The sequence below is a fragment of the Dermacentor andersoni genome, chromosome 10, assembly GCF_023375885.2.
Source record: "Dermacentor andersoni chromosome 10, qqDerAnde1_hic_scaffold, whole genome shotgun sequence".
NCBI classification, from domain to species: Eukaryota; Metazoa; Arthropoda; class Arachnida; order Ixodida; family Ixodidae; genus Dermacentor; species Dermacentor andersoni.
In genome coordinates this window covers 435,001-462,901 of record NC_092823.1, presented here as the reverse complement: position 1 = coordinate 462,901, position 27,901 = coordinate 435,001, and the positions used below count along the sequence as shown (strand labels likewise).

The following is a 27,901-nucleotide window of genomic DNA, read 5'->3' as shown; positions in this document are numbered from 1 at the left end:
TGAACAAAATCGTACTGAGGAACAGGAGTACAGAACCACAGAGTCTACATGTACCTTATACATTTTCTAGTTTACACAAGTGTAGGCAAGCAAGTTCATAGGTCATGTGGGGTGGTTACGAGAACAAGCGTGTTGTTTTAGGTACGCCACTATATACAATTCCTATACAGTTTTATACTACTTTATACAATCTCTATACAACTATTTCTATACAACTCTATACAATTCCTATACAGTTCTATACAACTTTATACAATTTCTATACAGATCCTCTATACAAATTTTTTTTTACAAACTTTTATATGAGAATTTACAAGCACATCCAGCATATTGAACCGACAGCTTATAGCAATTAGGAGTATCCACCCCGAATAGGGGACAATCGGGTAGTGAAGCGTGCCATTTTTTACATAAAAGAATCGAGTGTGCCATCTTCGGAGGAAGGCTTCCTCTCCGCTGAGTTCCAATTCCTCTGCGAGTGTTTTCCACACTATAAGCCTTATTCTTTGCATCGCAGGGTAGGCTGCTCTAACTGGGCGCCTACGGGCTTCTGCAAGACTTCGTCTCTTCCAGATTACAAACATTGTGCAAATCACTATTGGGTGTTCGAAAGGTCCGTATTTCTTTCTTGGTGTTTTAAGGCCATCTATTCTAAAAGTGCGCTTAACCAGTTTCCAGATAATTTTAGCTGGTGGACATTGAAATAAAGCATGCTGAATCGATTCATTTGCGCTACAATTCGGGCAAACTGCATTGGGAACAATACCCATTTTATGGAGTCGCTCACGTGTCGGTAGAACTTGCCATCTGCGTTTCTCATCTCATCTCTTAAAAATTACCTCATAATTAGAAACCTAGTTCCTCGTATACTTCCTTAACGCAAGGATGATCCTCGTTTAGTTAAAACTTATCTGAACGTATTCGAGTGCTGTATCACCATGTTACCTGCCTTAAACTTACAGCTTTTCTCAAATATTTGAATCTACCTACCAAGCCAGTAATTGGCGGGCGCGCCGGCGCCCGGCATGTTTACTTCTAAAGTCCCCTCTCCGCGCGCCACGGCGCAATAATCATCTCTAAGTAATTCCTTTTTTTTAACTATTCGTTACGTTTATTCTTTATTTACTTATTAAAAGCAGTCCCTTGCCGGCGCACCGACGTCGAGCACGTGGTCATCTAAACTCTCAACCCCGCTCGTGCACCTCATAGCCACGGCGCAGTATTCATCCTCAAATAATTCCACCTCTCTCCTTATTCTTCTTTTTACCATAATTTTGATTCACTCAACCTCGCCCCAATCATTAATACATGCAGTAACAGGCATATAGCACTCGTGTTCGATCCCGTAAATAAAGAAATAGGAATCCGAATCAAAACAAAACAGTCGGATTGCCGCCCTTCGGGCGCGTTTCCTCTCGAACAGGGTGTCTAGCAACCGGGAAAACCGGGAATTCTCAGGGAATTTGAACAGTCTGGAAAAACTCAGGGAAAACTCAGGGAATTTGTGCTTCTATCAGGGAAAATTAGCGGTAACTTTATTGAAAGGAAACGAAAGTCGTGGTAATGCTGGCTCCAGTAACAGAGGAATCGCAACGAATCGTCATTGACGCCGTGTCATCGGCACGATGTATTGCCAGAGTAGTTAATGACCGATTTTCTAGACGTCCGATTTTTCGGACATGCCCTATAATTTGCACGGCTTTGCGGCACCACCACGTATTCCATATAGTCAATGTATATTGCCCTGACTGCAGGTCAGAAATGGCATTAATCAAAGCCGCCACTGCCGCTATTTTGATTATCTCGCCGCCTCGAACCGGAACTCTCGCACACAGATCCGCTGGCAGCCGTAACCACCACCGTGGCAGCGTTAGGCCTAGCTGCTTCTATGTTCGCTATTAAGCTTCTTGCCGTGCGGTGCCGTGTTTTTCATTGAAAGAATTCGCCGCTATCACCAATGGTACCGACTCCGCCTTTGTATCCTCGCGATTGGCTTTGAAGCTCGCAGAGCACAGCGCGTTGCGTAATGCCAGTCTCCGAAAGTTAGCTTCGCCTCAGTACAGTAGTGTCAGGCGGTGAAGCATAACAAGCGTGGGAAGGGGCAATTGTCACGGGACACAGTATGTATTCCTTAATTATACACACGTGCACCCCCATCTCCTGTCACATTACGAGCACCGATACGCCTAGTAAGTGTACTGGCAGGCCTTAAGAGCTTTTTCGGGCGTACATGTGGCAATTTCAGCCCTTAAGGGTAGTTAAAGGCAGGCATTCATTATTTTTGGACTGCCCGATTTTCTGATATTTTTGCGGCTCCTAGGGAATCAGAAAAATTGGACGTTGACTGTACAACTGACAAAGAGGATGCTTCAAATTATCCATGTGGTGAAAGCGTGGTAGAAGGTGGATGAGAACAGAAAGGACTGACGCACTCAGGAGTTAACGGGAACGGAAGTGTGCCGCGCCTTTTTGAAGGAGCTTGAGCTAAAGAAACTTAAGTGTTGGCTGACGCCGAGATGCAGATGTCCCTCATCCAAACCAAAATAAACTGTTTTAAGCAGTGAAACCCAACACTGAGATGTTGTGTATGGGCTGAGAGTATATCAGGACAGTTGAGGTTGACTTCCCAGCTGCTGAGAGAGAACCTTAGTTGTCACAAAGTTCAGGCCTCATGCAGATGAGCTTGCTATCAGTTGATAGAAATAGCTCATATTAAAAAATATATTTACTTATGTATGCATCTCCTTTTCATTAAAATGTTCGACTCAATTTGGAATGGGTTTTACCATTTCTTTCGCTGTGCATTTTACTAACACCTTCCTTCTGTTTTCTTTTTAAATAAAATAGATATTACTCCCTGCAATTCAAACTGGATTAAGTCATTTTTTTTTGTTTCAGCATGCTTATTAGAGAGTGATAGCATCGGACAACGTGGTGTCAGCCTGTCTTGACATAAAACAAAGTTCTGGCTCATTCAGGGAATTTTGCAAAGGTGCTCAGGGAAAACCTGGAAAACTCAGGGAATTTGGAAATGTCAACTTGGTAGACACCCTGTCGAAATAGTCGTAAATAAGGTCCCATCGCCTTGGTCATCTGATCTCGGCAGCCCAATCAAGTCTGACTACCGTCTACAAAGGACTGCTCTCGCTGACTCCCGTCGCAGTCGGCGGCAAGACTGTACCATGTATTGAACTGTTATTTTGCTGTCGACAGGCTGTCCGGTTGCGCACGCACTCAAAGCTACCGATCCGGCTATCAGGGAACACGCATCGACTCGTGTTGGCTGCCTGGTTCACCGATTCTCGCATCAAGATACCAAAGGACCAACATCGGCTTCGTTCTCTGTCGCCCTACGTCGCTCCCATCGCCTTGGTCACCTAGGTCGGTACAACGTAAAACTATTCCGTTCTGTTTCTATTCCAAAATGGCCGACACCGCTCGCTCATTGGTCGAATTTTTTGAGGCCGCGCCCACTTTTCCTGCCTGTCAAGCGACGTCAGGAATGCTCAAAAACTGCCACGTCAAAGTGACGTTTACGCACTCATTATGCTAAATTATGCCGAACAAACCCGGCAAATTCGTGGAATAACCGGTGAGTGCCCGTTCCGTATGGAATAGAAAAAAATGGCGGCCTTCGTGATTGCGTTGGCGGCGGCGGCGGCGGCTCGTCAGTCCGGGCGCGGGAGGAGGGAGCCCGAGAATGCGTTTGACATGCCAGACGATCAGTTTCGGCGGCGCTTTCGCCTGAAGAAAGAAACTGTGCGGTGGCTGTGCGACGAAGTGGCGGAGGAACTCGGAGGCGTGAGAACTTCAGCGCTGTCGGTGGAGCGGCAAGTGTTGTGCGCGTTGCGATTCTTCGCAACGGGCAGCTTTCAAGCCTCGGTAGGGAGCGAGGAGACGATCGGCGTGACCCAGCCTGCGGTCAGCAAGTGTGTGCGATGCGTGGCGGAGGCAATCGTCCACGCCGGGGCCCGCAACAAGTGGGTCCATTTCCCGAGGACGTCGGAGGAGAAGGCGGCCGTGAAGGAAGGGTTCCTTCGACGCGGCTCCATTCCCGGCGTCGTCGGATGCGTGGACGGCAGCCTTATAGCCATCATCGCACCGAAGGGCGAGCAGAAGGCGGCATTCATGTGCCGCAAAGGCTACTACGCCCTCAACACAATGTTCGTAAGTATCTTAATTTTTGTCTAATTTGCCCGTCATTGCAACGCGTGGCTTATGCTGCTGTGCGCGCTCTCGTCAGATCAGCGACGCAGGCATGCGGATCCTCCCCGTCGACCCTCTGCGACCGGGGTCAGACCACGACGCCCACGTCTGGAGAACTACGTGGTTGCATCGTCGGTTCCTGGAGGGGCATATTGCCAAGGCCGGCGAACACCTCCTCGGTGAGCAGCGGGAAAATTTTGTACAGTTGCAATTCTGGCAGCATGCAGCCAAGCGTGCTCGCGCCGTAGGAGAATATTGAAGCCCGAACCCCTTATGTCATAGTCAGGTTATTAAGTATAGGCGATATGTAGAAATTTTCCAATGATATCTGCACGAAACAAAGTGACAACACAGCTGCGTTGTACTTTAAACTAATTCTTAATGTGAGTGTACAGTGCACGCGTTGTCACATTCTTTTTTACACTGACAGTCATTTGTGAATGGAGGCTACACAAAGAGCTGCCTTGCTGCAAATAGGGATGCTATGTCCCAGCTATTGTTATCTGTGATCACAGCTGCGTCAGGTGCTCAGCCTGTATATTTCTTTATTGCAGCCTTTCTGTAGTAGGTGCGTTTTACATGACCCATGCTTCGCCTACTAAACTTTGTGCAGAGTTCATACCATGTTTTATGATCCTGCAGGTGACAGCGGCTACCCCCTGGAACCATGGCTCCTGACCCCAGTCACAGGCCACCCTCCCATACACACTGCAGAAGGCAGGTACAACACTGCACATGCTGCCATGCGGTCCGTAGTGGAGCGGTGCATTGGGCTCCTGAAGAGCCGCTTTCGCTGCCTTCAGCGGTACCGCGCCCTCCACTACGAGCCAGAACGCGCTGCCAACATCGTTGCAGCATGTGCAGTGTTGCACAACTTGTGTCTCGACGAAGGTGACGTGTTGTTAGATGATGTTAGTGATGACAGCAGCAACAGCAGCAGTGATGATGAAACTGGCAACCCCTCCCCACAGAGAGTTCCCCGAGTGAGGGCAGCACGCATGATGTACCTGAGAGGCTGTGCTGCCCGGGACAATGTTATTCGCTCATTTGGCACGACACGGCAGCAGCACCAGCACTACCTGCAAAGGGTGCGAAGGCGGCTGCGTCGACAGCAGCACCGGCAGCAGCAATAAACACGTGCCCGACAGTGCGGGCAGATGTTTATTACTGCTGTCTACACACCTAATAGAGAACAGGAAGCAATGTGAAGAAATGTGTGCAATTAGTGGATAGCGTGCTGTTTTTTTATAGAATCCGCTCAATCATAACCAGCGTTTTCACGTGTCCTCTGCCAGTGAGCTGTCACTACCGGAGATGATTGCATCAATCCACTGTGACACTACATGAGAGCCTTTCATTTAGTACCTGTGGATAGAACACTTTGTGTTCATCAGCAGAATGTTGTAGCCACTTCTCTGGGCAGCTAGGGTTTGCCAAATGATTTGCTGCTGTTGCTTCTGTCATCACCGACACTGTCACCGCCATCTGCACTGTGCATGGGAGGATGGTCTTCGTCTTTTCGCTTCCTATTTGGGCTGCTGCCAAGCACAACACTTCTCGCTCCACCATGTGTATTGTTCTCACGCACCTTGTAGGCCCTGCGCTGTTTTGCCACACAGCCACCGCACAGTTCCTTGACAGAAGGCCAAGTTATGCCGAAAACAATCGCCTGGCATGTCGAGCGCGTTCTTCTCCCTTGGGAGAGTGTACATATGTAAATAGAGTTCTGAAACTGAAGGAACACAAATTGTAAATAGTCATTTCAAGTGCCACTTGTATTGTTTAAAATCGTTTATTTATATCTGCAATGTAAATAAAACCATGTGATCCATCTTCAATGCCATCTTTCATCAAAGCAAATGACAGACAAGTACACAGAGCATGGCTTCATGGCGCCAAAATAGCCGTGTGATGTTCACTACATGGGACCCAGTACACTACCAGTGGCAGATGTTAAATTGCATAAATATGACACGAGCATAATCATATTTTTTTGAACTCGCAGACAACCATTTATCTTCATCCAGCAACTTAACAGCAAGAAAGATGTCTTCTCTATTATGTAGTTGGCATGTTTGTAGTACAAAACAGTTTCTTTTCAATGACTAGTGCCGTAATAAGATCACAGTATAAAGCAGCCATGACATGCTTTTAAGGAACAAGTGAGAAAATGCTTGGCACTTCAACGGTATTTCATATAACGGCTGCAAGAGCAGCCTGGCAGTGAATGTCAAAATAGCGGCCACATCGATGGCTCCGTTACGTATGTCGCAAACTGTGCTATACTACAATGGGGACTAGATTGTATTGCTATCATAGGTAAGGACACCTGAAATATCACAATAACCATCACAAGTAACAGGTGCTTGGTGTTAACAAAAATACCTATTCGGCCACTTTGCGTAGGCACGAATGGTTTGACATTGCAAACATGACATACATATGGCATGAAAATTGATTTCCAGTTATCACAGCATTGTAGTTATTAAGTGCACTTGTATGGTGTGCGAGACAATGTCGTAGTTGCCGTAAAAGTGATTGCATAGTGTATGTTCCGTGGAAGAACGGTGCATATTGAAACATATCAGTAACAGCAAAACAAAAGTGAACAACACCTAATGAAAATATGGCAAAAATTGTACATATAAGTTATACCGTCTCACTTGGTCAAATAAAAATACACACGAAAAGAAATGAACTTGGGGAAAAAAATAGTTAGGAACAGAAACGCAAAAATATGGCAAAAATTGCACATATAAGTTATACCGTCTCACTTGGTCAAATAAAAATACACACGAAAAGAAATGAACTTGGGGAAAAAAATAGTTAGGAACAAAAACGCAAAAATATGGCAAAAATTGTACATATAAGTTATACCGTCTCACTTGGTCAAATAAAAATACACACGAAAAGAAATGAACTTGGGGAAAAAATACGGCTAGGAACAGAAACGCAAAAGTTCTACATGTAATTTATATAATGCCTCACTTTGGCAAACTTGCACTACAAATGAAAATAAACATAAGAGAAATTACCTTGCAAAAAAAATATGATTAGGGACAGAAATGTACGAAAAACAGCCATATCATCCTTTAGTGCTACATACAAAAAAAAAACCATGCATTCGTGTTTCAAGTGACATCACAGCACTGTGAGTCTTCGCTGCTATGGTCACGCATGACCTGCACATCAGTTCACAAGACTGGCTACAACTTGGCAGCACAACGGCTTGTGAGGATGTATGGGCACCACCACCAAATGCTGCAGCGGTGATTTGAACGGAAAGATAGGCAACACTTGTACCTACACAGCACTAAAGGATGATATGGCAAAAAAAAAGCTGTCCCTTATGGCTGAGGCGGCTCGCGCAGGTGAGCGAGGGCAGCCAGCAGCTGGCGCAGCGTGGTTGCGATGAGAGTAGTCGCCTCTCGCGAACCGCGCATCTCGGCTACCAGCTGCTGCAGGACCTGCCGCGTTGCCCTCTGTTCTTCCACCAGCTGCGAAACGAATTCACTTAGCTAGCTACAGGTTATGCAATGTAAATGCTCGATTTTCACTGTTTGCAAGTGTTGCAGTTTCAGCAAGGTTACTCTTGAGGGCAGCGAGATCATTTACATATGACATGACAAATGGCCGTGCAAACGTACATGGTCTGTTATGTTAAAAACGTGTGAAACGTAGCAAATCCTACCAAGCTGCCTCTGCCTGTCAGAAGGCAGTATTGGTGACTAGTTGAATTGTTAAACAAATGATGATCATGCTGTGGCGATACATGCAACCATGGAAATGTTTTGTAAGTTGCTATGTGTTAAAGAACACCTCAAAAGAGATGTATAAACGTGCATGAGCCAATGAGCCAAATGACTACAGATGCCTCTCATGTGTAACATGGTTGTAATGTACATTATTACCATGTGCACTAATCACCTCTTCAAAAAATGACCCGGCCAAGTTGTACGCACCTGCCTATATTGCTGCAGCAACAGCTGGTGGAAGCTTGCGGCCTCCGCATTTGCCGCCTCAGCTTGCTGGCTTTGCCGGGCATAGTCGGCGGCCGTCCTGCACACCGCGTCCTCGAGGACCTGTTGGCAGGGTGGCGGCCTGCGGGGCTGCTGCCGAGCTGATGGTCCGTAAAAATAAAATCAGTAAACAGGTTAAAAAACTAATTTCGCTCCACCCTGCGTAGACATTTTACTGGTTCATTATCAGGTGGAAGCCCAGAAAAATAATTCCAGCAACACACCGTTCACAAAATGAACAGTAAATTTGCTTAAACAAAAAGGCACTACACCATCATAAAATACTACACTGATAATACTTTCAGCTTGTACGCTGCACAAGCTGCATTACAAATGGTGTTAACAGTCAGATTATTGTTCCATTTTGCAGCGACCTTTAGGCAGGCACTTTTTCTTTGCCATGTAAATAATATAAATACACAATTTCTGTTTCAAAGGTGTTAATAGATACTGCTTGGAGTGATGTGTTCGTATTGCAACAGCTGCTGAAGTGCCTTACGTGCAGTGCCACTAGTCCCCGGCTCCGTGCCTACAGAAACGCGGGCAGCTGCTGGTGGGGTAGGGGGCACATCGGCATGCGGCTCCTACTCACTGGAGGTGTCCTCCTGGAACAATAAAGTACAGGACATAATGTGATTAAGTTCCATCAACTGGTTGCAATGTCTATTTCACTTATAGTTTTTAAATCAGAAAATTCTTAATCCAGCATGCGACATACTAGTGACTTGGAAGCTTTGACAACTCGTTGCTAATGCTTTTCGGATTAACGAGCCATGAAATCCACCACAAGGTGTTTCTTAACAGCAGTGGGGCAGCATTTCCGTTCTTCCAAAGTACGGATATCATGTGCTGACATGTGTGTTCAATTGTAAGAAAACACACACAAGCACACAACGGCAAAATATTCACCACGGTGTAACTGCCCGACATCGGTACACATAGCAACGAACATTGCTACTCAACTCGGAATCGCCAGGGAAAAAATCCACAGGGGCGGAAGCTGGGCCGGTACGGCCGAGCACGGCGAGCACGCGACCCTCCAGGCCGCCCAACTTTCCGCCTCCCGTCTTCCTGCAAATGCATGAACACCGTCAGCTTATACGTTCCGAAGATGTTGCTAGTCACGGGCTCACCCCTTCTCGGCGCCGACCTGCGCCGCAACCTTTTTACAGTCATAACAAAGCCGGGCCCAATAGAGGCGCCAGCGCCCGGCTGCCTTTGCTGCCGGTCCGACGGCGTTTAGGGCGGTGGCAATTTCCTCCCACAATTTTATTTTTAAAGCAGCACTCATACTTGGCGAGAGGCTTGTGGAGCCTCTCGCCAAGTATGGATGCTGCTCCATAAACTGAACTAACATAGCGGCCTGCGCGGCCGAAACGCGCGCGCTTTTTCTTGCATCCGCCATTTCTATTTCGCGCTCAATTTTCGCCGGACCGCAGCGAATTAATACCAACAAATTGTACCGTTTCAGATATCACTACGTCGTTAAAACATAACGGTTACATTCATTTAATGTGTTGTTATTTTATCACGCCATAAATGTCACGTTAGATTTAACACAAGTGAATAACAACAACAAAAAAACTTTTCTCGTGCAAGTTATATCCAGCAGAAGTATCTGTACCGCCCGTACGGGGGAATGGATCACTGCACAGCAGTGTGTGGCAAAGAAAAAAAAATGAGCCTCTGTTACAGACCACCCTCGATTTAAATCATGACCTACATTCGGAGATAGTTGCGATCGTTTATAGAAAACGTTTTCTTACCAGCTATCTGTTGAGATGCCTTCCAACCTTCATCGATTCTTCCGTATCCTATGCGAATAAAAGCAAAAGTGAACACCATGCGATCACCCAGGTTCAGATGCTACTGCTCAGTCACTAAGCACAAGAAAGAATGACGTGTTTACTCACCGAGCACTACGCTTTCACAGTCTTCATGATGTTCACAGCTTCCAGAATTCTTCTCGGGCGAAAGTACCTCGTACGGCGAGATTTCATCTAATCACGTTACGGACAAAAATACACCAAGAGCGGCCCACAGAACCAATCAGCTGTTTTCACGCAGCCGCCATCTTAAGTGTGCGTAGCAAAATGGATTGGATGCGGAATTGGCACGTGTGTGGCTATGACTCGAAAAATTAAAATATTTGTGTTTACATTCAAGCGCGCTTCAACTTCTCTTGCGTTAAAAGATTACAAAACACTTTTACTCTCAGCTACATACAATTGTTCTTTTATCAGACGTTTATATCTAAATGTCACTTGCTATACGGTCCCTTTGCAAATAAAAAACAAGCAAAACATGCTTCCGGCAACGATAGGCTCCTGATTCGGCAGATTGAAAAACGTCGCTGGTTCCCGCCCCCATACGCAGAAACTGTCGCGTCATTTTGACGTCCGGAGTTTGGAACACTTTTGGTTTGCAATAGAGTTACGTTATCGCGCCCCTGATCTCGGCAGCCCAATCAAGTCTGACTACCGTCTACAAAAGGACTGCTCTCGCTGACTCCCGTCGCAGTCGGCGGCAAGGCTGTACCATGTATTGAACTGTTATATTGCTGTCGACAGGTGAGTTCCAACGACCACCTACCCGCGTTCGTTTTTCTATTTTGCTCTCTGCCGCCGACTGCACCACAATGCCTGATTGTACCGCTTGTGCTGAGCCATTGCCGCGAGACGATAAGTTTCTGACGTGCTCTGTTTGTAATGAAGCTTTCCACCTGGGTAAAAACTGCTCGACGGTCGCTGAATCAACTTTCTCGAAAATGTCGGCAGCAAAACGGGGATCTTGGGTATGCCCGGCATGCAAGACGCAAGCCGTCAAGCAACCTGCAATGGGCAATAAATCGGATGATGGAGTACTAGAACAGCAACTTTTGACTGTAAACGATAAACTGGACCGGCTGACGACTACAGTCGAAATGTTGGCTAGTCGAGTGGAAGAACTACTGACCTTCAAAGCTATCGGAGAAAGAACTGCAGAAACTGTTCTGCAGATACAGGGGTCGCTCGATTCCCTTGCTGTTAAATAGGAATCGGTGTCATCCACTGTAACTGCGAACCAGATAGCAGTCGGCGAGCTTGGCACGCAAGTAGATACACTCTCCTCTAAGATTGTTGCCCAGGCTGAGCTGCTTGAGAAGGTTGGCTCTGAACTTAGCGAATTAGAGCAATACAGCCGGCGCTGCAATTTTGAGATTCATGGCCTGCAATATAACCCCAACGAGGATTTGCCTTCCTTCTTGTCAGGACTGGCGGCGAAGCTAAACATTTCTGAATTCGAACTGGCCGATGTTTCTGCCGTTCACCGACTTCCCGCACGCAGCAATGCCATTCCTGTAGCCCTGTACAAATGCACACTGTTTCGGCCAAACAGCAATGGCTCGCTGCACGAGGAATTCTACGTGAACTTGCTCAAGATAGTACCTTTCCGCGGCTTTACTTCAACGATAATCTTTCGCGTGCCCAACGGGAGCTGTATCGGCTGGCAAGGCAGAAAGGCAAAGAAACAATATTTAAATTCGTTTGGACCAAAAACGGCAGGATACTGGCTAAGAAGGATGAAGATGCACCTATTCTGTATATCAATAAGGCATCTGATCTCGAGAGTATTGCATGACCATGAACAAAGTTGCCTTCAAGACAAGTACTAATCTAAACGAGGTTCTTAGTTTCTTTCCAAATCCTAATTGTTGCGCCTTCCGTGCTGTTCACGTCAACATTCGCAGTATTAGAAAACATTGGGACCATTTTCAGGCCTTAATTACTCCTTTGAACTCCTATTTCGATGTGATCGTGCTTACCGATATTAACATTCCGTCTGCCTGCATCAATCAGTATCAGATTATTGGATACCAAGTTTTTTCATACACTAGGCCAATTAAAAGGGGAGGAGGCGTGGCAGTTTTCATCCGGGACACATGGGCGACAACTGAGCTGACTTTCTCGTTTTACTAAGCTAAAATTGTGGCAGTGCGTCTTCGCGCACTTTCCTTGTCACTAATTCTGCTTGCGGTTTATCGCCCACCGTGTTGCAACGGTCGTATATTCCTGGATGAACTTGATGTTGCCCTGGCCTCGATGTCGTCAGTGGACCACGTTTGCCTAATTGGGGATGTCAACATAGATACGCTACGCCCTTCAGCAACGACAGTTGGCAATTATTTTTACGTCATTTCCAAATGGGGCTTGCAAAACACGATCTGTGAACCTACACGCGAAGAATTCCTTGCTGATCATCTTGTCACATCTTGCATAGATCATATAAATATACGTGCACACAACTTAAGTGTCAAATCTGCCGTTATTACAACGAAACTCGCTGATCATTACATGGTCTCCTGCTCTCTAATAGATGACACTACCAACTTTGTCGCTCCAAACGAAATCAAACAAATCTCAATTGTGGACCCCTTGGCTTTCGAAAAATTTGTAATGAATCACGACTGGCATAACTTTTTGATGACTGTTCCTCCAGACGACGCCTATCACAACTTTGTAACACTGTTCACCGATTTCCGGCTTGCAGCTACACGGGTCTGTAAAATAAAACAACGTAAATTGGACCAAAAATGGATGTCGACAGAAATACTCGCGGCAATACAGGCAAAATACTTGTTATGGGTTCAAACAAAGAGAAGTCCTAGTTGTACTGCTTTGCGGCTTCGGTTCAAAGAGCTTCGAAATAAGGTCAATGCTATGATACGTCTTGCAAAACGTAATTACTTACGAGCGAAATTCACGGACGCTCGTTGTGACAGCAGGAAAACATGGTCCCTAATTAACAATCTTAGAGGTGGTGATGTAAACGCTAATCGCCATGTTGATCTGACGTCTCGTTTTTCTTCAAATGGTACTGCCACAGCTAATGATTTTAACTCATTTTTTTTCAAAAGTGTCTGGTGTAGCGAGACCTCATCCAGATATTTGCACATTGCAGACTAGTATTTCAGAGTCCGCCCTTCTTCCCATGTTTTCGGAACATGACCTCAAATCAATCCTTTTCAGTCTAAAACCAAATAAGTCTCCAGGAATTGATGGTATTTCAATATTAGAGCTGCGCAGAACTTTCGAAGCAATAAAAGATGTGCTACTACTCATTTTAAACAATATTATTACCACTGGTATCATTCCCGATAACCTGAAAAATGCGCTGGTCATTCCTCTTTTTAAAAGTGGCGCACGCAACAATATCGAAAACTACCGGCCTATTTCAATCCTTTCATGCATTGGGCAGATATTGGAAAAACATCTGCTCAAGAGAATGAGCAGCTTTTTAAGCAATAATGGCGTGTTATCTCCTAGCCAGTATGGTTTTGTGCCGAATCGGGGTAGGCAGTTGCTGCTTGAAGATTTTTCCGATACACTAAACTCTGCGTTTGAACACAATCAGATTGCTTGTGCATTGTTTCTAGACGTCCGCAAAGCGTTTGACAGCGTCTGCCATAGTATACTCCTAACCAAACTTTCCTTGCTAGGCTTTCGGGGTCCGTTTTTGCGGCTTCTGAAAAACTTCTTTTCTCATGGGCACCAACTTGTGTCTATTGGAAAATTTCGTAGCAACCTGAACGAAATTAAAGCTGGCGTCCCCCAAGGTTCAATTTTAAGTCCGTTATTATTTAATTTATATTTTAACGATTTATCTAATGTTGTGAACGTAAAATTATATCAGTATGCTGATGACACTGTCCTTGTTTCACACGCTCGAAGTTACACTGACGCCATCTCTTCTTTACAAATGGCAACAACAAAAGTGATGGACTGGTTTCAGAATAATGTAGTCCATATCAATGCGTCCAAAACTCAACTAATATGTTTCCACAACCCTGTCAAGCAAGTTACCCTATCGTCCCCATTATATTTACACACATCACATTGCAATCCCTGTTCGTGTGCCCCAGTGCAATACGCTTGTTCAATTAAATACCTTGGCGTGTTTTTTGACAGTGATTTATCCTGGAATTCTCATTTCGCATATGTGCGTCAAAAACTTCGCGCAGTGTCTTGTGTTTTGTATAACATAAAATTTTACATGCCATTGTCTGTCCCAAAGCTTGTAGTACATGCCTTATGCTACAGTGTAATCCGGTACGGTATATCTACATATGGTCATGGCGCTCAACATTTGGTAAACCGGGTCAACTCCGTCCTTCGTGGCATTCTGAAGCATGTTGCTTATGATGTCTCCCCCAAATCTGATGTGTTCAAAACTTTGTCTTTACCTGAGTTCAATTCTTTGCTGCTAGAAACTGTTATCTTAAAGCATTTTTGGATAAGTCAGTATAAAATTCCTTATGTGCCTGTTCGTTGCGTGAGACCAAAGAATCCTTACGTTAGACCCCGCTGTAAGACGAGATATGGTCGAAGACTCGGTAACTATTATGTCCCAGCAATGTTTAATTTACTTCCTCAAAGCATACAAGATGTTGAAACGAAATATGGTCTTAGAAAGGCTCTTAGACACATCAATGCGTGATGGGAAGCCTGTCATGTGTGTTTTTTTTTCTCACTGCTGTCTAATGTGTTTCTGATGGCTCTGTCGCTGTCTGCCAGGCACTGCCGTTCAAGCCCACTGTGGCTTTGGCAGGCCCGATTCTTCCACTGTAATGATTCTCAAGTCATCAATAAAGTATTATTATTATTATTATTATTATTAATAATAATTAGTCAAAAAAGGTATTTCGCTCGATCGAGCATTCCTCCATAGGGCTGGCGGCTCGCGCCGTCTTCCCACGCTAGCTACGTGAGGTTGCAGCGCCTTGCCGGCCACCTGCATAACGTTTTCCTAGTATTGAGAGCGTCTCGAGTCTGCTCGTTTCAAAGTGAATGACTATTATGCAGCCGTAGCGGATTCGGGCGCGCGCCGCTCGTGCCGGAACGGCGGGCAGCGGTCGTTTGTGTCACCCACAAGGCCGATGCCCCAGTAGCGTTTGGAGTGCCGTGCGGCGGTTTCCCTCGGTAAGCGCGATGGTCATTCCTTTTCCCGTCATCTCCTAAAGATTACCTCATAATTGGAAACCTAGTTCCTCGTATCCTTCCTTAACGCAAGGATGGTCCTCGTTTAGTTAAAACTTATCCGAACGTATTCGAGTGCTGTGTCACCATGTTACCTGCCTTAAACTTACAGCTTTTCTCAAATATCTGAATCTACCTACCAAGCCAGATATTGGCGGGCGCGCCGGCGCCCAGCATGTTTACTTCTAAAGTCCCCTCTCCGCGCGCCACGGCGCAATAATCATCTCTAAGTAATTCCTTTTTTTTAACTATTCGTTACGTTTATTATCTATTTACTTGTTAAAAGCAGTCCCTTGCCGGCGCACCGACGTCGAGCACGTGGTCATCTAAACTCTCAACCCCGCTCGTGCGCCTCATAACCACGGCGCAGTATTCATCCTCAAATAATTCCACCTCTCTCCTTATTTTTCTTTTTACCATAATTTTGATTCACTCAACCTCGCCCCAATCATTAATGCATGCAGTAACAGGCATACAGCACTCGCGTTCGATCCCGTAAATAACAAAGAAATAGGAATCCGGATCAAAACAAAACAGTCACAGCGAACGGATTGCCGCCCTTCGGCCGCGCTTGCTCTCGAAATAATCGTAAATAAGGTCCTAATAATAGCCGCGTTTACATGAATGCGACAGTGGCGCATCACATCGCATTTCTAGCGCATCGCATACATGTAAATAGCGGTAATGCGCTAGGAAGGCGCATCGCATTAATGCGCCAGGCGAGGGTAGATTTACGGACGCCAGTCGACTCTCGCGGAGCATGTAAACGCAGCATCGTCGCATTAGGAATTATGGGAAGGAATTAGCTGCGGGACTGCCGCGCTGGTGTAAAAAAAAAAAGAACAGCAACGCCCGATTCAGAAGCAAAATGGCGTCCCCCCCCCCCCCCCCCGGCAACTTCGTTTGCCGCAGCGTGCTCTACGCGAACTTATTTCTCCGCAGAGGAAACCGCTGCTTTCCTTGCCATTATATCAGAATTAAATATTGGTGAGCTGCTAGATTCGCGCCGCCAACAAAATCAAGTCCACTTCGCAAAAGTACAACAAGAGATGGCTTTAATTGGATATTGTCGAACTTTGCAACAACTGCGTACCCATTGGAAGAATCTAAAGGGGAAATACAACAAGGTAAGTTGTCTTGCTGAGCTCACTGATGTTCTGAAAGGCTTTGCCAGACTCACTCATGTTTCGAAAAATATTTCTTTTCTCGCTAGGAAAGAGAGCTACAAATGTTGAGCGGCGCGGCGCCATCGAAATGGAGGTGGTACAAAGAATTAAGTGCCATTCTGTGCCACCGTCCCATGGTGGAGGCCCATCACTATGGCCTCGACAGTGACGCTGTCAGGGTCACCGACGAAGACAACGCAGGTAAAACAAGTGGAACGGCTTTTTTTTTTTTTTCTCCAGTGTCCATTTTCCCAGCTCGGCACTCTGACGTCGTGTTCGAAGCAGCACCCCATTTTAAGCTAATGCAAGACCAGTCGATGAGGACTGCCAAGGCAAAATTCCTAGACACACGCTATATATATATATATAGCGATGGTGAGCGCACGACCTACTTCCAGTTTAGAAGCGAGTGTGGGCATAAGCGCACCGAGTGTGCAAATCTGTGCTGTGAACCAGTACCAACAACTAGTAAAGCTGCATTCTCCTGATGAAATTGTGATCTCCGATCTTTTGGCACTTGAACATTCAGACAAGCAACCAGAGTTTCATGATTTCATTTATTGCAAACACTGAAGACATTTGCATCACTGGCAAACTGGTGTTTTATTGTCCAACTTAAAAGGGGCCACATGTTAAAAAACAGCAGCTAACGGTCAAGCAGCAAAAGCAATGTGTGCATGCATACAATATTTATGTACATGGAAACAGAAAGAGAAGAACAAGAAGCAATTGATTATGCTTGTAGCAAAGCATAGCGAGAAATTGAGAAAATAAAATGTTGTGAGCAAAGGAGTTGTTTAACACATAAATGAAATGAGCAGATGTATGTTTAACGGTGAATTATGCAATGACACCACCATCTTTTTCAATTCAGGTCAGAGTGATAACGATAGGGGTTCGCACTTTGAAAGTCTCGACTCGCCTGGTGGCAGCCAAACCTCTAAGATGAGCTCAAGCCGTAAGTGGTGCTTTCTTAATGCTAGTCTATTCTTAGCAATGGAGTAGTGCAGTTCCTACAGGCACAGAGGGAAGAGAGGACAAATGAGTGTTTATACATGTGCGCATACCATATGGAATGTTTGTATATGTACATGTGATGGCATAAGATGGAGCCGCTGATCATGCTGCACACCGCGTTTTCTTTTTTCTACGCTAGTCCCGTACCCGTGCAGAACCAAACAAACATTTCGTAAGCTCGCGTCCAACGGCGAAAGTAGAAATGACATCAGCGGCGTCATACTGCTGCTGTCTTTACACACCCACACATTTGCGTAAGGCACATAGCGGTTCTTCTTGCATAAACACTTTGGTTCCCCCGAACGTACTTTGCATAATCCCTAACAATGCTAGGTAGGCAGCTACCAGCATAATGGTTTTCGTAACATCAATGCGTCGGATCTGCTTCATGTAGTTTTCGATGCAACTGTTTGAAATGGCTTTCCCATGTGATGTAACAGTGCGACCAAAAACAAAGGTTTTACTATATTTATGGTGATTACAATTCTGCACCGTTTCTTGCAGCAACCACTGGCTCTACCATGCCACCGGCAAAGCGGGCCAGGACCAGCATCTTGGCACTGCCCGAATTACTAGAACGGCAGCATCAAAGAACAGTTGCACTACTTCAAGAGCAGAATGAAGTTCTGTTTAAGCAGCAGAAAGAGCTGCTGCAACAGGAAAATGAGAATTTTAAGGATGTGATGGCTGGCATCCCAGCATCATTTCTTCAAGGAACTCAAGCGATGATGGCACAATTGGCCAGACAGGCTGTGCCAGCATTTGGGCAGATGTCATATCCATTTCCACTTAATCAGCAAGAAGGACTTTATGTATTTCCTACACAGCCTCAGGGTCAAGGCAGTAGCCCAAGTAATGCTGCTAACCAACAGTGAAGTGAGGAAGGTCTACTTTTTACAAATAAACACTGCTTTTAAAAACCGTGCTTCAAACTGTTTCATTTCACTGTCTTCAGAACTTCACAAGAAACAATTCACCACGATGCAGAGCGAAGTGGAAAGTTCTCAGCCAAGAAATCGCAGAGGAAATCCCGCACTTTACTAACAGAGCTTGTGTGCAGAGGTCTGGTTGAAAGCTGCTGGTAAAGCTCATCCTCAGATGACCTAACATCACTAATCCTCGCATCACTCACTGTCTCTCCTCTCTCTTCACGAAAATTGTGCAAAATGCATGCAGCTACTATGACCGTCGGCATGAATTTGTAATTTATGTCAGCTCGCTTCAGTAGCACTCTCCATCGCCCCTTTAGCCTTCCAAAGGCGTGCTCCACAACATTGCGGCCGCTACTGTGGTACACATTAAATGATTCCTGCTCCTTTGAGAGCCTTCCTTTTGACGAGGTGTATCCCTTCAGTATCCAAGGCAAACCAGGATATGCAGGATCCCCCAACAGCATGAGTAGGATTGAACCGCCATTCAACATGATTTCTTGTCTTGGCAACAGCTCCTCACTCCTTTGGAACAGTGATGACAGCCTCAACACAGATGCATCATGCGCACTTCCTGGGACATGGCAGGTAACACTGCGAAATCTGAAACGTACATGAGCATTATAATTAAGACGCATGGTAAGAACATGGTTTCAAGCAACAAGGACACTTCTATGACAACTTACAAGTGAACTGTTTGTGCGCAATCTATTCACTCACATTAACTGGCCAGCACTAATACAGTCCTTGCTACAGAAGAACAATGAACTATGGTGCAAGCAAACGAGCTTGTGGGAGGAAAGGCCACTGGTTCCCATGTTTACCAGGAGAAAACTCCCTAGAGAAAAAGAAAGCTGAATATTTTGTGAAATGAAACTTACCGCCCTCGGTCATCTACTACAGCCTGCACATTGTACGATGTCCACATTTTTCTGTTTACAAAGTCACGATATCCTTTCTTTGGTGCCATGATAGGGATGTGGGTACCGTCGATTGCCCCAAATATTTTAGGGAGGTGGCACCTTGCTTCAAAGTTCGTGGCAATAGCTCCAGCTTCTGAGGCAGTCGGTATACTTAGGTACTTCTTCAGGTAATGCTGTACAAGCGATTGGCAGAACATGTATACACAATTTTTGACGCTGCTTTTGTGAACACCAAATTGATTCGCTACCACCCTATATTCACTGCAGCTGGCCATTTTGAAAAGGGCAATAGCTACTCTATTTTGCACTGGTAGTGGTTGTCGCACGCAATATGTCTTTGGCGACATGAATGGTTCCAAAAGCAGAACAAGTTCGTTGAATGAAGCTCGGCTCATTCTAAAATTATCTTTCCAGTCCTCGTCGGTGCACTCTGTTGCCACAATGCGGTCCCACCAGTCATTAGAACGAGTCTTCATCCAGACACTTCTCTGCTTCCGTTTTTCTTCCAGCAAAGACCCTATAATAGAGGAGAGAAACCATGAAATATTTCGAAAATAGCTGCTAATGCAAAGCAGCACATAAAAAAATATAATTATTATAATGTACACAAACGCCACATGAAGTGCCAAATGTTGCTTGCAAGAGTAGTGCAACCAAATGCAACAGAAGACAGCATTGGGTAATGTGTGTGCTGTGGGACGATGTCAGATAGCAGTGAAATTAAGAACTTTTGTAGCCTGAAAAACGTGCTGCTCCCACTCCAGAAGCTGTTGTAATATGAATAAAGAAATCTTTATGTTAACCGCTAACTTCCAGAGTTGACGCATTTATTTTGGTCAGTTCAAATACATGTACAGGCCACACAAATGCCAACATCGTGATGGTGCGCCGCGTAAGAAAGCATCCGTTACTTTTCCCACTAGAAGCAAAGCAAAGCAATCACTTTTGTCTTGTTTTGGTTATCGCGCGCAATAATGTTCTACATAGCGCTTCAAAGGCTTCATCCCGTGCGTACCAGCCACAGCGCCGGCAGCGAAAGAAAGCGCTTCTACACTAGGGAATCCGGCGTCTACAGCGAATTCTCCTGCCGCCGGAACTCCCGACTAGACGCTTGTCGCGTCGCCGACACCCACCGCAGCTGCATGGAGCTTTGACAGGCGTTTCTCTCTGCTGCATCTAGTTTTGGTAGTCGGTGGGGCAAACTGATCCACAGCGTCACATGGATGTTTTCGATCGCGAATTTGCGCTAAAGCTCACTCACTCGATCATAATTTCTGGACCGCGTGGCGGCAATTGTTGCCGATCACGACGCGACTGCTATCAAAAGTACTTCGTAACAAACGCCACTCGCCTTCGTATGCTGCCTCGTTTTGGGAGTACTAGCGGGCTTAAATGCTCTCATTAACAAGTATAGCACAGTGTCTGTCTAAAAGGATCCTTTAGAGATGTTCTCACCTTGCATGACAACCAAATCGTTGACGGCAGAGCACGTCGCCAACCCTCTTGCGCGCACAAGTGCTTTCATGCAGGCCGACCGTATCCGACGGCGTCGCTGCTGATGCTGCATGCAGGCGACAGCGTACAAAATGACGTGAAAGGTGGTCCATGCCGACAAAAGTAGCATAAGGTGGAGACGGAACGCTGCATTCCCAAGCATTTTGCACAAGCGTCAAGCTCTCGGTAGTCGGTACAGTCGGCACTCAGCCACCAACGTGCGCTCGGCGCACAACCGGAAACCAGTTACACCGGAAGTCGGCTGCACTTCCCTTATACGACACCATGTGGCGTTACGTTCTCGCGAGTTAATGCGCTACATGTAACCGGCGTCGCATAGCCTGCCCAAAATGCGCTCGGAAATGCGATGCGTCACTGTCGCATTCATGTAAACGGGGCTAATTAGTCGAAAAAGTTATTTCGCTCGATCGAGCATCCCTCCCTTGGGCTGGCGGCTCGCGCCGTCTTCCCACGCTAGCTACGTAAGATTGCAGCGCCTTGCCGGCCACCGGCATAACGTTTTCCCAGTATTGAGAGCCTCGCGAGCGAGCTCTTCACGCAGATCGGCCACTTTTTCTCCAAAGTATGCCTTGCGACGCCTCAAGATGCCCCTTTGCAAAATTGAGATGCTTCACTGCAGCGCCAGAAGTTGTCTATGAAATGCGCTGTTTTCTTAGATATAAGTTGTCCCTACTTTAGTGCCTTCTGCTGTTTTGCAAACCATGGATGTCTCACCACATGTCTCCCGAGGTTGTCCGTGCTCTGAGGCTCTTGGCGTTCTGGCTGCTTTGACACCGCTCTTAGCAGACTGTGGTCCCCAACATGGCAGCCCACACAAAGAGACAGCAAAAACACTTATGTTTGGATGCAAATTCTAGCAATTAGGGAATTGCTCCCGGCAAACTCAGGCATCGAAATTATTCCTGGGGGTTTACTGAATGTGTTGAAATAAATATTTTTTGCCCACTGCTCTTATTAAGGACGGATGAGTGAGGATTAAACTGCTATATAATCCGTTGCTTGAAACGGCCTCGGTTTGTTTACCTAACTTTAAATGAATATGCAAAGCCCACGAATATTTGCTCAAACTATTGTTGTAATTATGCGGCCTACCATGTAAAGAAGCTGTAAGTGCAATTCTAGGTTTGTATGTTGGGTATTTAGTCAGATGACATCGGATTTATCTCCGTTGTTTTCTGCAACCGGCAATTGCATGTATGAGCTCCAACACGTGGGAATTAAAAACTCATTATTCACAAAATATGGAACCTATCTTTATATTTTTGATATGTCTATGCTGCTGGGATGTTAGCGAAGCTTTATCAATAGTTTTAAAGTGATCTGCAAAAGGATTTCCTCACGTTTTTTGCCCAATAAGTAGGAGCCTTGTGACCGCAGGTCCACTCGCCTGGCCCCCTGGTGGCAGAACTAGTAGATAGGGACATAAGGGTTGTATTGGGCAATAAAAATTAATAAAAGTAAAATAATTAAAATAGGAAACTAAGCCCTGCCTAGTAGATAGGGACAGTGGGAATCTCGTTAATCCACTCATGCGCGTCACTAATTAGATGACGAGGCATTTGGCTAGATACACTTTTATTCAATTTCCCCCACTGGTGGTCCGGGGGTGTAGAGGAATGCCAGGATTGCCAAGATGACCAGCGGGGCAGCGTGGTCCGTGAAGGGCGGCGGGGTTTTCCTTGGCTCCTTGATATGTGATGAATTGTATACGGTGTGGCGTACATCCCGGCTTCCTTGTTTGTCAGCCACTTGGTTAGAAAGAGAAAAAAAAAGGGAGACGACAGAGAGGGAACACGAACAAGAGAAACACGATAGAAATACAAGACACAAGAATGAATTGCATGCAAAATTGGTTAAGAGGGATGAACCTTACTCGTATTGAGGCTGGGGTGGGCTCCCACGCTAGTTTTGCTGGATGCCTTAAAGTTGGGTTGCCCTTTGTTTCCCCAGCTGAGGCCATGTATGAACCGGAAAAATCGGTACCATTGTGCTACAAAAAAAAAAAAAGAAATAGGAGTGACAGGCGGAAAAAGTAGCAACAATTATAAAGCAGACACAGATAAAAAAAATTAAATACAAAATTATTGATAATAAAATAACGTGCTAATAATAAAATAAAAAAGGCAACGTAAAAGAGGAGAGAAAAGAAAGCTGCTAGAGGTGAGAGCTGATGCAAGCATCAACCAGGCTGCCAATTCCCCGAGGTCAATAGACCACTTGTTTCGAGAACCGGTTGAGGCAGATCAGACTGCCCACCAGTGCTCTGGCCGCAAGCCAGGCCAATTCCCATTTCCGTAATCCAATTTCCTTGGCAGCCTGTTTGGTGCTTGGACAGAGGAGACCACGTGCACCGAACGCCAGGCCTAGGACCTTAACCTTCTTCTGAGGATGGCGTTCGCTCAGAACGGACAAAAGGGGTTCATATTTGTCCCTCTTGTGCGTGCACATTTTCTCCAGTGTATCTGTCCTGGCATCCCAGGCGACCGCCACATCCAGAATGAATGTTTTGTCCTTCAGGTCAAGTACGATATCAGGCCGAAGCCTGGTACCGCACTTGACTACAAGGAGGCGTTCGCCTGAAATGATCGCATTGTTGATGAAGTTATGCCGTGAGCAACGCGGCTCGTGGACGGATTCGCACATCTGGAGGATGTGGTAGGTTGTTTCTTGTGCCTTGTGGCATCTTCTGCAAAGCTTGGCCGAATCGTCTTTACTATGCCGATTGGAGAGTGTCCGAGTTGGGAACAGGTTGGGGCGCAGCCGCAAGGCTTTGATGCGGTCTCCATCACTCATGAACCTGGAGTCAGGTCTGAGCCACCTATTCCCAAGTGGATCATTCTCAAAAGCGAATAGGCTTTTGTTGTTATATTTTGATCTAACTTCCTCCAGGTGTGTTTTCCTATCGGTCCGTAGGGCTTTATCCAGGGAAGAACTTTCGACGATTCCCGACGGGACCCCGATCCTCTCCTCTAGAGTTCATCGGGAACCATCGAGTGCGCCCTCTAGGACCGCGTCCACGATTGGGGAGCCTAGACGCTGAAGCCTCGCGAAAGGCTTTATTTGATTTTCGGCCGACGCGCGAGAAAGCTCCAATACGCCCAGGCCCCCTGCTCGATGAGGGGCATGCACAAGAAAGTCAGGGAAAGAGTGCGGTAGGTGGAGGATGCGTTTTACCTCCTGTCTAATGCTTCTATCAAGTGCAGAAGTAACAGGCATTACTGATAGGGAGCTGGAGGTAGCGTGTAGCAATTTAGGCACCAGTAGAGAAGAGATGCAGTGTAATTTTTGAAAGGGCTTCAATTTGGCCGAATTGATTAGGTCCAGTTCATTCTGGATTTCGTTAATTGAAGTCCTTGGTGGCTTGTTGACAAAGAAATCGACGCCGACATATCTAATGGGCTCGTTCCGGCTCTTTGGGATGACCATGGCGTCTCCCAACCGAAGTTGGGGGACGTCATAACCAAACCATTTGAGCCGGTGAGCCTCATAACGCCACCCACAGTACTGCGTCTTTTTTGGATTTATGTCTAATCCAATTTTCTTGAAATGATGCTGAGCTACCTCCAGGTTCCTTGTCTGTTCGTCGAGGCTTGAGGCGACTAGAATAATATCATCCGCATATGCCATTGCGGCCGCAGTCGAACCTTCTATGTTATATCCAAACCCCGAAGAATTGAGCTCGTGCAAAAGGGGATCAAGCGTTAGGTTGAACAAAAAACGGAGAGGGGGGGTACCCCTGCTTGATGCCCCTTCGCACGGGGACTCGCGTCCCATCCGTGCGGCCCCTGTAGGAATAGGTAATGAACTGATCAGCGTACTGATCTGCGATTGACTTCGCGTTTTCATCATGCGCCCCGCCCTCCCTTAGAGAGGTGAGGAGCGCCTGATGGCTGACGGAGTCAAAGGCTTTCCTTAAATCCAGTGAAGCCGCATAGAAGTGACGGTTGAATCGTTTGGCGTGTTTCATGATGCCCTATAACAATAGGAGGTTCGACTGTGCGGCCCTGTCCTTGGAAAAGCCGCTTTGGAGCGGATAAAACCTGTGATTCTGTTGTAGCCTAGCCAGCAGCAGGCGCGAGTAGAGTCAGATGAGTACTGATGAAATGGTTATCGGCCTCAGGTCCGACGCGGCGGCAGCGTCCGGACACTTCGGAATGAACACTGTCCGCGATAAGCGGAGCTCATCAGGCAGATGGTGGTGTGAGAGTCAGTTATTCATAACGAGTGCCAGGACCTCTGTAGGTAGCTTGCGCAGCTCCCTCACTGAGAGGCCGTCCGGCTCCGGAGCCGATGCCGTCCCCATTCCCTTCAGTGCTTCATTAGGTTCGTCTGAGGAGAAACGGGGGCATTCTGAGGGCAGGCTATTTTTGGTTCCTACTTCGCTCACCGTAGGTGATGGACTGTTCAAGACGGGGTCATATACAGAATGAATTGCCTCCAGGGTGATTGGCTCAATGCTTCCTGTATCTAAGATAAGTTCCTCCAGCAGGACATTTGGGCTTAGGGCGTACAAGAGTTGGTGCTCCTGAAATAGGCGCTTCTCGTACGCCCGCGGACGCTCGCCAGGCCGCCTCCGTAGAAGGGACTCGTCAATCTGCTGCTTGCTAGCATTATTCCACTTCTTCGCACGTCGCGAACGCACCCTGAAGAACTCAAAAAGGAGTCTTAGATCTGACATAGTCAATGGATATTCAACCAGGTTGGCCGCCATGCCGACGTCGTCTAGCCCGAAGGAAAGCAAGGTCGCGTGGGCCTCGTCTCCAGTAGGGATTGGTGTTAAGTTAGTGGGAATTTCGGTGTCGGTCATTGGTTCATCAGGCCTTGGCTGGGGTACATTTGGCGCAGGCAGCCGGGTGATTTCTTGGGCTAATATTTCGCGATATCGGCCCTGCCTGCGGAGGCTTTTGATAGACTCGGCTGATCTGGATGGGTAAATCGCTGCAAGGGCGGCGTTGACCAACCGCTCTCCGGGCGGTAGTCGCACCTCGGCCTGCGCCAAAATTCTCATCTGCGGCTCCGTCCATCTCTGATAGGAGCTGGCCGCATGCATTGCAGAGGATCTCTGCCTGCCATGTTCCGTCTCCCCCCGAGGAACAGAGCCATCCGCTGGCGCGGGAGAGACTGGGCATCCTGGGGCATCGCAACCCTGGGGCATCGCATGCCCTGGGGCATCGCATGCCCTGGGGCATCGCAACCATTGTGTCGGCGTTAGCCAGGGCGTCACGAGGAACCGGGGTTTGGGCGGGGGTGGCAGGAGAGGCGGGCGGCATCTGCCCTGGTGTACTTGGGCATTTCCACACTGGTGTGCCGTCCTCCTCCCCTAGTGCCACTGGATCACCTCCCTCCGTGAAACCGGATCGGTGTTCTGGTGCGGCGGGTGACTGGCCGGGGCGTGAGCCAACGGCTACCAAGCTCTTCCCTCCCGGCAGAGGGTGGCGAGTGCCGATGTGTTGCGCAATACCCCGGCTGAGTCAGGCCAGACTCGCCCAACGGCCCAGTAGGTGTTGACTGGGAGGGCCCCTGAGATTCTTCCAGCTCCACGGTGTACTCACTAATCCCTGGTGGCACCCCGGCATCGCCGGCAGGGTGGTCTACCTCGGAGGAGGGACCTGTTTGGGGAGCTGGTTTCCTTTCAGGGGCGGGCGTCGGCTCATCCTCGCCGGACGAGGAGGAGGACGAGGAGAAGTGCAGGTGGAGTTCCTGCAGAGCCGCCTTGGGTGTCCTCCTGCCTTTCGACTGTGGTCGTGACCCGCCAAAAGTTGGTAATAGCCCGGTCCACTCGTTGTCGTCACTCCCTCCGCGACCTTTAGTTCTCTTTTCACCTCAGCTTCGATGTTTTTGCAATTATCCGAGGCGACTAGGGAGGCGATGTCCCATGTGGACCTCCCAGGGATCCACAGGCTCGTTCTGTAGTTGGAGGCAGAGTCCCCCAGCCGAAGCCTGACGGACGCGACTCGACGGATCTCTGTTACGTCCCAATGGTGGGGTGATTTAATGTCTGATTTCGAGGGGTAGGTAGGGGCTACTTAAATGTTTTTGAACTAGAATGTCGAGGTGTCGGCCGAATTTCGGTTACTGAGGGAGGTGTTGGTGTTTTAGTGAATTTCGTGGTAGACGGGGGTAATAAGCCCACGGGGCTGCTCGTGCCCTTCGGGACTCGTGGATGAAGGCTGGGTTGGCCATCCGGTGACTTGTCGTTGCGAGGTTTTTTGCGGCACTTGGCGAAGTGCGAGGAAGCAGAATGACAGGTGGGGTATTGAGCCGACTGACAGGATGAACACTGCTATACCACCCTGAGGTTGTGGGCTTTAATGTAGTGTGCCTCAAGATACACCCGTGAAGTGAGCGAGCTTGTGCACTTACTACAGTCATTGTTTATGGACGGGTAATTTACGATGATGGTGGGTATCGAATGTTCTGAAGTTTCGCCTGCGTCTTGCACTGAGGCGGAGCCAGTGGTGAGGGCCGCGTCAACCGTGCCGTCAGCCTGTTTGGAGTCGGATCCGGGTGGCAGCGGCTTGTTGGCACGCCTCAGAACTGTAGAACAATGCCAATAGTGAGAGGCTATCCCTCGAGAGGTTGCCTTAGTTAGTCCACAGACAGAACAAGTCCATCTGATGGAACACCCATGCTGCTGGCTATAGTGCCGTTCCAAGGCTATCAATGTGCGTTCGGACGATCCGCATACATGGCACCCAGCTGGGGATAATGGTTATTCTTTAATTACGATGTTTGTGGCCATGAGGGCAGCCCTGGAGTAAACGATAGAAGCGAGAATACAGGGGCTTCTCCGGGGAGTTGAAAGGTCCTTGTAGGGACTAGTTGTTTAAAAAAGAAGAAGAAAGGAGTGCAAGTGAATCAAGAGGCGGTTGTATAGTCCCGTATGATCGGTCGTGGTCGTGATGATTAGAAAAGATAAAAAAATAATGGGGAGAAAAAAATTGTAGGAAACGTGGGATTCGAACTTGTGACCCTCGGAACTCGGCCGGAGAGGTGGCTCGGTCTGCTAGCCCGCTACACCTCAGGGCACTTTGAAGAGGCGTAGCTCCTCTCCTAGGCGTCGTACTTACGTGGGAATGCTTTCAATCTGGGAATGCTTTCAACTTCGCG

At 47.2% G+C, this 27,901-nt stretch overlaps 1 long non-coding RNA gene across 1 annotated transcript; it reads right to left on the bottom strand.

Annotated features, from left to right (window-relative positions):
• Positions 1-18,564: 18,564 nt before the first annotated feature.
• LOC126519623 (uncharacterized) lies at positions 18,565-19,772 on the bottom strand. Its single transcript, XR_011890385.1, has 2 exons — positions 19,235-19,772; positions 18,565-18,956 (listed from the first exon to the last, which is right to left on the bottom strand). It is a non-coding gene; the product is annotated as an uncharacterized lncRNA (long non-coding RNA).
• Positions 19,773-27,901: the final 8,129 nt, after the last annotated feature.